General features: G+C 41.7%; 1 protein-coding gene and 1 long non-coding RNA gene across 3 annotated transcripts in view; one reads left to right on the forward strand and one right to left on the reverse strand.

Annotated features, from left to right (window-relative positions):
• Positions 1-1,891: 1,891 nt before the first annotated feature.
• The window catches only part of LOC307212372, a 48,090-nt gene continuing 37,151 nt past the window's right edge, over positions 1,892-12,830 (forward strand). The window contains exon 1 of the long non-coding RNA XR_013836977.1: positions 1,892-3,352. This is a non-coding gene — a long non-coding RNA (uncharacterized lncRNA). The remainder of the gene's footprint in view (positions 3,353-12,830) is intronic.
• CHRM3 (cholinergic receptor muscarinic 3) overlaps positions 12,649-12,830 on the reverse strand; it is a 241,749-nt gene continuing 241,567 nt past the window's right edge. For both annotated transcript variants that reach the window (XM_079969516.1, XM_079969517.1), the window contains one exon: positions 12,649-12,822. The gene's annotated coding sequence lies outside the window, so the exon portion shown is untranslated. The remainder of the gene's footprint in view (positions 12,823-12,830) is intronic.

A 12,830-nucleotide genomic window follows, 5' to 3' on the forward strand; every position in this document is an offset into this window, starting at 1 on the left:
ACTTTTAGGCCATTTTGCGCTTGACCTTGCTATGCCGCCATGTGTCATCTGTCGTTCCCCACTTGGCTGATTGGCTGTTGCTATTTGGGTTTCGCCTGCCACGCAGCAAATTGTCACAACTTGTAAGCTTGCGGATAGGCTCTGGTTCATGTGATAGGGATGGGAGAACACTCTCACCATCCTTATGTGTAGGGCATTCCGTTAAAGGAATCCAGGGACTCAGCTGGTTTGGTCAACCCCTGAGAGGGGGTTGTGCCCGTGCCTGAGTCCAGGGGGGCATTTGGGTGGTGAACATAGTCTGTTCCAGCTTTTCACCTACCCAGGTGTTTACCCTTGGCTGACCTATGATAGAGCTCTGGGGCAGTGCTGCCTGCCAGGGTGCAGGGAGCTAGTCAAACCAGAGCCTATGCAACCACCCACCTTCTGTAATCAATAAAGTTGTGGCCTAAATTCTGCCAAAAACCCAAACTAAAATTTGAGTCAAGTGTGACTTTATTTAGGGGGGAGGTCTCTGGGTCTGAACACGCAAGCCTTTGCCCATGTAGTTCTCAAAAGATTAGTTACTCATGGACAGGGTCTTTCCTGAATCAAAATGTGGCTTTAGAGCTCAGAGGCTAATAGTCAATGTGATTTTTTTCCCAACTGCAGGATAAATGCCAATAGCGGAGATGCCCCTTGTACATCACCTTCATAGACCTTTGACCTTGTCAGCCAAAAGGGACTCTTCACACTGCTTAACAAGATAGGATTCCCATCTAAGCTCCACAAGATGACTGTGTCCTTCCATGAGAACAGGAACGGCACCATCCAGTATGATGGTTCATCCTCGGACACCTTCCATATAAAGAGCAGTGTGAAACAGGGCTGTGTTCTTGCTCCAACTCTTTTTGGCACATTCTTCTCCCTGTTGCTCTATGGTACTATGGTGAAAAGAGGTTCAAAGACTCTCTCAAGGCAAATCTTAAAAATGCAGCATAAACACCGACAACTGGGAAACACTGGTGCTCCAATTAGAGAACAGGCTTTACCAGATGTGTCATGGACTTTGAAGACGCTCGAACTCAGGACGCAAGGGAGAAACGCGCTAAGAGGAAGGCACGCTTGGCAAATCCACCCCATGATAAATTCCCACCCGGAAACAAATGTCCCCACTGTGGAAGGATGTGTGGATCCAGAATTGGCCTCCACAGTCACTTACAGACTCACTTTTAAAACCGTGTTTATGGAAGACAATCTTACTTGGTTACGAGTGATCGCCAAAGAAGACGATGGTGAGCCATGGGGAAATGCTCTATCCAAGATGTGTTTCACAGTAGCACCAGATATGACTGTTACTAGGAAGTGGACCTTCTTACTGGGGCCAGAGGGAACCAGATGGCTGGGTCTGAAAGGGTTAGAAGATTGGTGTGTTACATCTGTACTGGCCTCTAGAGAGAACTATACCATCTGTGCCGTATGCAAACAGAGCCATGGTACACTAACCAATGTGCCTTTGAGAATTCATGCCTCATCCAGGCAATATTCTGGTATCTAAAAGGATGGCAATCATCCTCTCTACATGGATATTTTTTTTTCTCCCCAATATGCTGACTCTTCATTTTATGGCAAACAAGAATCTACCTTTGATAGCTGGGTGCCTTTTTTTAATCTGAGAATTTCTGATTGTTAAAATGGTTGCAATAGTTAATGTCTTCTTTCTCTAGTTTGTTTTCTAAATCATGGCTTACTTAAATTGCAGCATGTTAGGTATATTATGAACCATGTCCATATTATCTATATTTCATGTAGAGCACCATATTAACTCCACTTAGAAACACAAATTTTTACATAGCTTGGTTTGTTCTTAGGAATCATTAACAATATAAATCAGCTTTCTTCATATGATGAAGAAACAAACCAGCAAGAGAAATAGGTAACTGTCTTTTTAAGTATTTTAGCAGTTTCTCTTAACTTTGCATGCAGGTGTGCTCGCTACAGCAGGTGAAGGGGCTATAGCAGTGAAAAATGGCTGCTGATACACCAGGGCTGTGGCTGGGATTTGCCACGACTATCTGGCATTTAGTATGCAATTGCTCGGCTGCTTCACTCACGTTTTCCAGGGCATCCACACAATGCTGTGGTCCAATCATTGTCAATTTGTACTTTATTCCATATTTTCTCAGACTTCAGAAACTCCAACATTTTCAGAAGAATGGATGAGTACCGCAATCTCCAAAGACAGTGGAGGCTTAAGAATTGGAGCAAACTGGGGTATTCCCTTACCTAGGGGAATTGCAAGCAAATAATAGGAAAAAACTCTCTAAATTCACAACACTTTCAATGGCACAATTTTTCCAGTCTCCCATGCATTCATTAACCTTCCATTTGAATTTAGATACAATTCTGTCAATCTTCTGTCCTATGGCCAGCCACCTCTCGACATTGCTCGACCAATCCCAAACTGTTTGCTATGGCCAGGAGGTCATATTAGCATTTCACTAGTGTTAGTCCTTGCAGTTTAACAGCTTCTCATCCCTTCCTGTTGTCATGAGGGCAATCCAGCCAATCAAGACACAGGAATCAGCATACAGCCATAGTTTTAGCATACAGTCATAGTACAAGGTTTGTAGCTCTAACGCAAGGTAGGTTCGTCTATTTTGGGTTGTCGTTTGGAGCAGGGAAAGTTCTGTTGATAACGATGGCAAGGAAATGTGAACAGGTGACTGAGCCTATTCTCTTGTTTCTTAACCGTATGTTTGACATGGTTTCTCTTCTTTTAGAAATAAGCTTCAATGGGAATGCAAGTAAAGGTAGTCACTACCCGCAGCTACCTCCGCCTAGTGGCTGAATTAAAGTATATGTCGTGTCAGCATCTGATGTTGATTTTCCATCCTTGCAAATGACGGTGTGCTTTTATTCCAAGGAAATGTGCACTGGAATATCTCTGGTGTTCCTGTGCTGCCATCTAGTGTCCATAGCCCGCTAATCTAAAAGCATGAGTACCAAATACACTCTTCAAATAAGAATACGTGCGGACCAGCTTGTAGCAGCTAGTTTTGTCAGTAAAGACTAACATACGTGGCTTTTCTTCCCCACTTGCCATCTAGGTCCCCAGTCAGAAAACATTGTTGCATTGCTTGTATCTGTTCACATACTTGATTACTTCAAATGCTGACATTGCCTTGGCTTTCCCCCCTCAGATTTGGAACTCAGACTGTTACCACGATGGATACTATTGATAAAGTCAGTGCAGTGTCCCAACCGGGGTCTACAGGGTAAAGCTTTCTCTCAAATCCATGTTGACCTGCAATACCAAGAAGAAGAAGAAGAAGTCGTCATAAGGGTCAGCTGAAGAACAACTTAGCTCCTGGTGGTAAGCTCATTTTGTGTTTAATTATTGTATTACATTTATTAATAATAATGAAAAATATAGATTTTGTCTACGTTGTTTCTAGTATGGTGTCCTTTTTATTTTGTTGGGTACACTCACACCATGACAGGTATGTTTCAGAGGTGGGATTATCATTGTTTCTGACAGAAAACATTTCTTCCTATCACTGTATTCTGTGTTGGAAAAGCTTTGACTTGCTGCTGCTTACATAGCTAGGGACATGGGTGGCGCTGTGGGTTAAACGACAGAGCCTAGGGTTTGCTGATCAGAAGGTCGGCGGTTCGAATCCCTGTGATGGGGTGAGCTCCTGTTGCTCGGTTCCTGCTCCTGCCAACGTAGCAGTTCAAAAGGACATCAAAGTACAAGTAGATAAATAGATACCGCTCCAGTGGGAAGGTAAATGGTGTTTCCGTGCATTGCTCTGGTTCGCCAGAAGCGGCTTAGTCATGCTGGCTACATGACCCGGAAGCTTTACGCCGGCTCCCTCAGCCAATAAAGCGAGATGAGTGCTGCAACCCCAGAGTCATCTGTGACTGGACCTAATGGTCAGGGGTCCCTGTACCTTTTACATAGCTAGCACTTCTGGTTGTTATGTAGGAAAGCTTTCTGACTGGTTCAGAATATTTCTTTCTTACTTGTTTGGTGGGAAGGGGGTGAAGGGAGGGCACTGATGGAATTTCCCCTTCTTATAATTGGGATATTTAGTCCCATTTACCTGGGGATAAGCCCCATTGAAAATTATGGGGCTTCTTTATAGGACTGTGTTGTTAACTGGGTTTACACTTCTGAAATAGTTTCTCTTAAAACGTCCCACAGAACTTTCCTCTCTCTGGAAATGGTGTTGGTATGACATGGCATTGGGTACCACTTGTGATATACTCTGAGAAACTTTTAACTTGAAGTTATGTTCAGATAACGCAGGTGGCGCTGTGGGTTAAAGCCTCAGCGCCTAGGGCTTGCCGATCGAAAGGTCGGCGGTTCGAATCCCTGCGGCGGGGTGCGCTCCCGCTGCTCGGTCCCAGCGCCTGCCAACCTAGCAGTTCGAAAGCACCTCCGGGTGCAAGTAGATAAATAGGGACCGCTTACCAGCGGGAAGGTAAACGGCGTTTCCGTGTGCGGCTCTGGCTCGCCAGAGCAGCGATGTCACACTGGCCACGTGACCCGGAAGTGTCTCCGGACAGCGCTGGCCCCTGGCCTCTTAAGTGAGATGGGCGCACAACCCCAGAGTCTGTCAAGACTGGCCCGTACGGGCAGGGGTACCTTTACCTTTACCTTACTATGTTCAGATTAAAAATCAGCAAATGGTAGTGTGTTATGTGTGCTCGCTTCTCTTCTGCAGTGACTGTGCAATAAAGGCAGTTTTTAATTTGCATAAAGTCAGATTCAGAATTGCAGGCAGCCACAACGCTCATACCCCTCAACATACTGAGTCCCCAAATGGGAATGGATATCTTCCTGCCCATGCTTCTTTCACAAGAAGATGGCGTGTCCCTTTTAAAGTTTTCTTTAAACAAATCAAACATACATGGGCATGAAGGTTTCCCACGCATCATTTGAAAAGGAGCACTGAAAAAGTTATAAACTTGCATGGAAATGAACATCCTGCCATACTTTAAATGATTGCAGAGAAGGAAGAAAGTTGCTCCTTTCTTTACACCTCTGTGAACTCTCAGTGTGGTGCTTCTCTTCTGAAAGGGCCAACTTGCAGGGTGGCAAAAGGCAGAGACCTTCTTCCCTGGATTCTCTTGGGGCCTCACAATGTCACACAGTCCTGCCAGATCTCAGGAGGAGTGGGGCATGACAACAAGCCTGCCACCTAAGCCCTATTTTCTCTGTTTCCCCAGCCTACCCCCTTCAGTTTTAAAGAGTTCTGTTGAGGTGTTAAGTTGCTACTGGTCTATAGGACTAGAAAAGAATTTTATTCTCAATCACAATTGACCCTTGGTCAAGAGCTTCTTGTCATTCTCTCACCAATTGGCAGGTTATTGTTTTGACACTTAACCAATTTAATTGTCACAACTTGGGCAGAAATGACATTGGGCAGGACCTAATCATATGCCTCGTGCCCACCCCCCTTGTTGTTGTTGTTTAGTCATTTAGTCATGTCCAACTCTTCATGACCACATGGACCAGAGCACGCCAGGCACTTCTGTCTCCCACTGCCTCCCGCAGTTTGGTCAAACTCATGCTGGTAGCTTCGAGAACACTATCCAACCATCTCGTCCTCTGTCGTCCCCTTCTCCTTGTGCCCTCCATCTTTCCCAACATTGGGGTCTTTTCCAGGGAGTCTTCTCTTCTCAAGAGGTGGCCAAAGTATTGGAGTCTCAGCTTCACGATCTGTCCTTCCAGTGAGCAGTCAGGGCTTTCCTTCAGAATTTCCTTCAGAATGGATAGGTTTGATCTTCTTGCAGTCCATGGGACTCTCAAGAGTCTCCTCCAGCACCATAATTCAAAAGCATCAATTCTTCGACGATCAGCCTTCTTTATGATCCAGCTCTCACTTCCATACATCACTACTGGGAAAACCATAGCTTTTATTATACGGACCTTTGTTGGCAAGGTGATGTCTCTACTTTTTAAGAAGCTGTCTAGGTTTGTCATGTCTAGGCTATGACAAGCTATCTATCTGTCTAGGCTATGACAAGCCCACCCCCCTTACAGGATCCTAAAGGGGTACAACAGCTCCCAGCTCAGGTAGACCAGGCCTGCTGCTACTCACCTCAGGTTGCCAGTGGTATTCCAGTTTTTACTGGTCCACAGTAAAACTGGATTGTTTATGCTGGTTAACTCCTAGCAAGCATGCAAGCAGTCTAATGCTCCTGCCTCATGAACTGCTTCTTTTAGCAAAGGGAAAATCCAGTTGAAAGATTTCCTAGGCATATGATCAGACTTTATGAATTGAGGATTGTCTCATTTCATTACGATGTGTATGTTTCCATGCTGAATATGTGCTTAAGTTTTGCACTTGAGAATCTGCCCCCCCTCCCCCGCAACTGGAAGACATTGCCTTGTGGTATTGCAAATCTGAACAAGCTTTTAAAGTAGTTTTGCTCTTCAGTGCATTGACTTGAATTACCTTTTGAGATTTTTTAAGTGGGGTGGGGATAATCTTTCACATGAACTTTGCAGGTTTAGCTTCTGTTGGCTCAAATGAGCTTTGTTAGCTGTTCTGAAAGGTAACATTTTCTGTTTTTATGGTGGCAATTCTGGTCCTCATTTCCCTGGGTTGTTGGATTCCAAATCTTCTTATGCATGAGTGTACAGCATTTGCAGTATACACACCTGTCCATGGTAATGTAGAACCAGAAAGGTATACGTAAAAGGATCAGAGATGGGGTTCTTTTCCTTTTCAAGCAAGACTTTTGGAATGTGGTTTTATACAGCTATTTTGTTAAATTAAATTAAATACTCAATGAAGTACAGAACTAGCCAGCCTGCAGAATATTCAACAGTGAAACAATGTGATGTATGGAAATAGATTCACTGCTATTCCTTTCTTTTCTTGCAACTCATAACATTTTGGATTATTTTATTTTGCCACTTGTTTCTAAATATAATCAGACAGCATTTTGAGAATTTTATCAAATCACTCTCCTGTCCACTTTCAGGAACTAGGGTATGTATGCTTTAGAGCTGCTTTGGGGCTAGTTTTTAACACTAAACGTGCATACAGGTAGCTATAACCTTGTTCAGTTATGTATAGTGTTGTATTATAAATGGGAATGTCACTGTGAGATTGTGTACTAGTTAGTGTTGAAATTTGGTAAATACGTTGCAGTGGTGTGCAGAAATAAATAGTCTGGTAATATTGCTGCTTGAAAGAAGAAGAAAAAATCTTACCAGTTTATTACCCATGGCAAACAATGCCTTGTTAAGTGTTGGTTTTATATGTGGCCAAGATGGAGCCAGGAAGTTTAATCCTAGCACATGCTAACCCATACTTGGACTAACTAACTTGGGGGAATTATACTTTACCAACAAGCAGTTACTGAAATAGAAGGAATCAATGAGGGAAGAATTGGTTGCGTCTCTGCCAGTCTCCCCTAATTGGCTCAGGTCACTTACAGCAAGCATTGTTGCTTTACTTCCAGTGGTCAGGAGTCCTGCAAGCTTAGAAAAATAAATAAAATGAAACAACCCCAGTCCAACAAACAAGAGAGCAACATATGGAAGCATGCTTCTTCAAAATATTTTTATTAGATAGCAACTCTGTTGGAACAAGAGTGCTAATCAGTGCAGGAAATGACACTGAAGTAGTGCCTGCTTAGTTGCGTATTGTGAAAATTAGCTGGTGTGAACACTAGGGTAATTAGGTCTGTCAACATGGTCTCTCTTAAGTCCACCCAGGGTTTAATTCATGGCTGAATAAGTTGGGAAAATTGGTGCACTGCCCTCCCCAAAACCACTTATGGCTATGTCTTTTTTTCCCCCAGGCACCATTCACACATGAAATTGTGGGGCAGTTAGTTCCTTCTTGTCTAGAAAAGCTTCCACAAGAAATTAATGAATTTGAGCAAAACCTTACGTGCTGCAGTCAACAGCAAAAGTTCTTCAGTTATCTTCAGTGAGTACTAGCTTAGTTTCCCCCTAAATAAGATGAGATGGACAGTTGGGGAATATTTTTGTTAGGAAATATAATGGTAGAATGCCCCTTTTCCCCCATATATGGATGTTAACAGGAACATGAGAACAATTTGATGTTTTTATTGCTGCCTCAGAAGCAATTAATAAACAATACACTTCATATAGAAATGAGCATGTGTCAGTATATGGCAACAAAAATAAGTTACAAGTGACAAAATATTTAAGTTTACAAGGTGTACAAAATTTCAAAATATGAAGAGACTGCAACTTAAAAACTCAAATAAGTTAAAACGTCAACTATCTTGAAGACTTGAAAAATATACATACAACTTCACTCAATCACACAATTTACAATTTTTTTGTCATTTTTAATCTGATACATCCAGATACTTTAAACAGTATGAAGTTTAGTAGGTTAAACTGCATTTTAGTACCAAATGGGGATCCCTGAGGGCACATAACAGGATACAAGGGTTAACTTCTTATGAAACTTGTTGAGTTTTTAGTGATATTTATTCACATTATGTAAGCGCTTCTTAATTCAGCATACCTTACCAACATTTCCCCATTAGCTGGAGGTTTGAAAGTGGAATGGTAGAAGGGCTTTGCATAAATTATCCTGGTTTGCGTTGTTTAGTAACATTTCTGCAAAACTTTGTTTTCTCATGAATATATGCATGTAAAATGCATAATTGGAGATATATTTTTTTTTACTAAGAACGATTGTATAGTTGCAGTTGTGCTCCTGTCAGTTGAAGGATTCTCAGCACTTCAAATATTAGTAAGATGATGATATATTAAGAAAAGCCTGAAATGTTGCTGTAGAAATTCTTGTGAACCCATTTGCAAGAGGGGAGGCTGACCCAGGTCTCTTCACTGTTCCCTTCCAGTTTCCCCTCCATTCTTTCACAGCTACCTTTTCTCCTGATTTCCCCAAGGCAAACTACATATCTCTTCACAGAGCATGTTTTAGGTGTACTCCCCAAACCATGTAACATGCGAAAAACAAGTGTGTATGAAGGCAGGCACGTGCATTAAGAGGACTGGAGTTGGACTTTAGCTACCTGGGGAATGTATACCCAGAAGCAAACTGGGTTTGTTGCTGTGTGGTATCTGAAGTAGTCTGAGAGGGCCCTAGAGTGAAACCAAAATGGCTGTAAGACTGAGGGAACCAACTGAAACACTCAGTGTAGCCAGTTGCTCCATAACTACGTAAGTAGTCTAACTGCAAAGGGACAATGTTGGTAATGCTGTTGGAAGGATCCTGAAGAACAGAACTTAAAACCAGTCTGCAGGGAAGTAAATTTTAAAAGAGAAAAACCGAACAAATCCTTTCATAATTCTAGCCCCCTTCATCTTGGAATAAGCACCACTGAATTCAATAAGACATACTTCTGAGTAGACGTGTTAGAACTGCACTGTAAAACTCTCCATTAAAAATTGTTGGGAAGAACTGGATTCAGTATATTAATTTGCTGTATGCATGTCTTGGCCGCAGTCTATGAGCATCTGTTTTAACCCGTGTGTGTGTGTGTGTGTGTGCGTGCGCTGTGTGGTGGGAGAACAAGTTACTAAATATACTGAGAAATGTATGGGAGGGCATGCAACAACCAGCATGGCAGCTGCTAATGAAGATAGGGAGACTTAGAATGGACTTCAGAAACTGTTCTGCTCTCTTATCATGCAGGATTGTGGTTTTTGGCATTTGAAACAGAGTTAAAGGTGTAGGCACTCAGATTTTATGCGAGGGGTGGTGGTGGATCTTGAATATTTGCATTTTGCTTCTCTCAACCAACTAGCTCTATACATTTTTATGGAACATCCAACATTTTATAAGAAGCTGGGAACATAAATACATTAAAAGCAAGCATTATTGGATGGGGGGTTGGGGGTTGGGGGGAGGGTTACATTCCTGTTTCTTTAAGCCAGTAGGTGAGTGATATAAGTTTGCACTTTGTGTTACTTCTGTTGAAATGAATTAGGTCAAAATTATAATCAACAGACATTTTGGCAAGTGTGCATTTTTGTGTGTGAATATTGCCAAATGAGCCTAGTAGATAGCATCAAGGAAATTTAAGAGAGTGACTCAGTTCAGAACTGGCAAACCTGCGTTCCCACTGTGAGAATAAGACACAGCACGCTTTGCGTATTCATGCTGCACTCTCTTTTTTACCCTGTTTTGCACTAATGAATAAAATATTTGATTTAAAGCTAGCCACAATTTCTTGTGAAGTCCAAATTCAGAACTGTGGTTTGTTTAAACTATGATTTGAAACTAAGTCAGGATATGAAACCAAGGTTTGATTCAGCTTGTTCTCAGTAACCAGTTTTAGACAAGACACAATTTCCCCAGGTTTACACCTCACAAGGAAAATTTAATTAGTTTAAAATGTAAAATTAAGCTTTTGTTCACCTCTTCATGTGTGCAACAGAGGAGAGGAAATGGGGAGTGTGGATGCTCAAGACTTGCTGCAGTTTATTCTTACAGTAGAAAACACAATTGCCCACATAATAATGGACAGTGACAGATTTATCATGCAGCCTGATCCAGTAAGGAGATTTTGCTACTATTACTCTCCAATCAACTTTGAGCCATTACCGTAGGTCTAGAATGGGGGAGGGGAGTTATGAGCAGCTGGACAGTACTTATGCTTTAGTATCCCTTGAGCACCCACCAGTTTGTTACCAGAACAAGGCTAGTGGTGGTGAAATAAGAGGAATCAGTGCAACGATCCTCTGAACGACTGTTTTTCCAAGGCAAGAGCGTATAGATCCCTTGTGTCAGCATTGCCAGCTACTGTAGATCAGGGTATATGACCTTCCCTATATGAGCTTCCCCAATATTGCACTCTCTCTTAAAAGCTACCCTGCTTGTTCTATTGCAGAGCTAGTTTTCTTCCACTGACCTCAGATTTACAGAAATAGGGAGAGAAACCGGAAACACATTTGAAACGTTCAGGCAACATGTTGCGATTATGTAAACGTTACATCATCAGCTTTTGGTACACATTGTCTAGTACAATCAGATATGATTTTTATATTAGATTAGTATTATTTTTATCTTATCAAGCAAGCAGGACTATGAGCAGCAACTAAGGGGGAAAATGGAATTCTCAGTTTCCATTAATGTAGCTGTTATCAAGGTTATTCAGGGGAAAGGCAGCTTGTAGATTACAATAGAACTTGTGCTGGTAAGTTCCAACAGAAGCTTTTTGTTTTTTTTTAAAGAAATACACCTGTTAAGCAAAAGTGCAATCTGTCACGATAAATATTGTTAGCAGAGCCCTGTTCTTCAATGATAAGTAGGCTGTATTTCACATTTAGAATTCATAATGTTACTGTTATGATTTTTGTGTTGGGTTTTAAATAACTTTCTTAATGCTTCCTCTGGCTAGTAATAGTAGGGTGCTAGATTTGCAAATAGTTTGCCTTTTTCCTGTCTTGATGAACTACTCACTGTGGAGAAGCACTCATTGTATGTCCACTTCATGATGCCTTTGCAGACTGCAGTTGTGCATGATTTGCTTAAAAATCACTAAAGCAAGAGGGTGTTGGCGTGGAGAAGAGCCTTGTAGAACTAACTTGGACCAAGATTTAAATTAATTATCATTAAAATAGGAAATTAAGCGCTAACATGTATGCTGGGGAAAATACAGGGATTGTATATCCTGGAAAGGTTTTATTGGTTTAACATTCATTGGACATGCACCCTACCTACAGAACCACAATCCAAAATTGCACAGCAGAGCTAATGTGTGAGGGAAGAATGATAGAAACTTTCTGTTTCCCTAATACCCCTATGATTTAAGGGCCCTTCACAGGGAGGTAGCACTGAGCCCATGCTGTTTATTCCACAGCCAAAGGAATGCAGTTCAATAAAGTTAAAACATGCCATCTATAATCCAAGTATAGTGGGTGAAGCTGAGCTGAAAAATACCCCTTTCTATTTTGTTTTTATTGGTGTTGAGAAATGTTTCCAGTTTTTCTTGTGCTTTCAACAGCTCTTTGGAACATTTGTTATTTTTGTCCAAGCCCTGGATATGAAGTGTCGCTTACAGAGAGCTGTTCAGGAAAATTCAAAGGTCTATTTTGTTGCTACACCACTTTCTCATTCCAGGCTAGCAACAGAAATAAAGTTGCAGTGTTTTGAAGTATTCTCCTCTACCCATACACACACAAAAGTTTCAATAAGTATTCACTACAGGTCAACTGTTATTCCTGCAGTGAGTTCTTCTTGAAACAGCCAAGCAATGCAGAAAATGTCAATAACCTCATAAAACCAACTGGTGCTATTTTGAACTGGCCATAACTTGCTGGCTATAGATTTCCCTCTCTGCTCCTTGTTGTTTAGAACAGAAAAAAATGATACAGCAGTACTAGTCAATGTTGTTTCTTTAAGCAAAGGGGTAGATGGTGGCAGCCTGTTCTTCATCACCACCTGAATGCCCTTCAGCCTGAGCATATATTAGATTAGTTTGTCTTTTATTGTAGCTTATGTTGAAAACGATCTATCCATCTGTCTATCTGTCTGTCTATCTATCGCCACTTTAGTTTACACCAGGGGTAGCTAACTTTTGGTCTATAGACTGCATCTGCATGCAACAGGCTTGAGTAGTTTGTTTGACAGTGCCAATGTCCCCCGTCCCCCGTCCCCCGTTTTTAATCTTAAAAATATATTTTGTTTTATTTGTCTGTTTGTTTTTTACTGGCTGTTCCCATAGGTACCCTGCTGCTTTCTGTCACCTACTCAAGCTTCCCCCAAATTTCTCATCTTTTTTTAAAAAAATCACCTACCACTCCTACTACAATTCTATGATGCTGAATTCCCTCCCCACCCACATTTGTCCTTACATGTCAATACATGTAGCCTCCAAAG

Source organism: Podarcis cretensis (genome assembly GCF_951804945.1).
Source record: "Podarcis cretensis genome assembly, chromosome: 3".
In the NCBI taxonomy this organism is placed as follows: Eukaryota; Metazoa; Chordata; class Lepidosauria; order Squamata; family Lacertidae; genus Podarcis; species Podarcis cretensis.